Raw genomic sequence first — 1141 nt, 5'->3', positions numbered from 1 at the left:
GCAGAGTACATCATGAGAAACGCTGGGCTGGAGGAAGCACAAGCTGGAATCAAGATTGCCGGGAGAAATATCAATAACCTCAGATATGCAGATGACACCACCCTTATGGCAGAAAGTGAAGAGGAACTAAAGAGCCTCTTGATGAAAGTGAAAGAGGAGAGTGAAAAAGTTGGCTTAAAGCTCAACATTCAGAAAACGAAGATCATGGCATCTGGTCCCATCACTTCATGGCAAATGGGGAAACAGTGGAAACAGTGGCTGACTTTATTTTTTGGACTCCAAAATCACTGTGGATGGTGACTGCAGCCATGAAATTAAAAGATGCTTACTCCTTGGAAGGAAAGTTATGACCTACCTAGATGGCATATTAAAAAGCACAGAGATTGCTTTGTCAACAAAGGTCTGTCTAATCAAGGCTATGGTTTTTCCAGTAGTCATGTATGGATGTGAAAGTTGGACTATAAAGAAAGCTGAGTGCCAAAAAATTGATGATTTTGAACTGTGGTGTTGGAAAAGACTCTTAAGAGTCCCTTGGACTGCAAGGAGATCCAACCAGTCCATCCTAAAGGAAATCAGTCCTGAGTGTTTTTTGGAAGGACTGATGTTGAAGCTGAAACTCCAATATTTTGGCCACCAAATGAGAAGAGCTGACTCATTTGATAAGCCCCTGATGCTGGGAAAGATTGAGAGCAGGAGGAGAAGTGGATGACAGAGGATAAGATGGTTGGATGGCATCACTGACTCAATGGACATGAGTTTGGGTAAACTCTGGGAGTTGGTGATGGACAAGGAGGCCTGGCATGCTGTGGTTCATGGGGTCGCAAAGAGTCAGACACGACTGAGTGATTGAACTGAACTGAACTAATGAAGTACCTTAATTCAAGTGAGAGTATTTAGTGTAAACACTGAGATGATTTTCTGGTCTATTTTTAAGAAAAGATCAACTGACATAAGACCCAAAAGAAGAATCTTATGTGAAGTTACTTTTAAACCATAAGTTATAAAGGAAAACTTTAGTGGCAAAGAAAGTTGTTTTGAAAATTTTATCAATGAAAGATGATTTTTAATAAAGTATGTGCTATTACCTATATTATACAAAAAACATGCATATCAGATAACTTTAAAGAAAATCAGAGGCACA

The sequence above is a fragment of the Bison bison genome, unplaced genomic scaffold (assembly GCF_000754665.1).
Source record: "Bison bison bison isolate TAMUID 2011002044 unplaced genomic scaffold, Bison_UMD1.0 scf7180017864473, whole genome shotgun sequence".
Taxonomy (NCBI): domain Eukaryota; kingdom Metazoa; phylum Chordata; class Mammalia; order Artiodactyla; family Bovidae; genus Bison; species Bison bison.
This window is presented reverse-complemented; position numbering follows the sequence as displayed.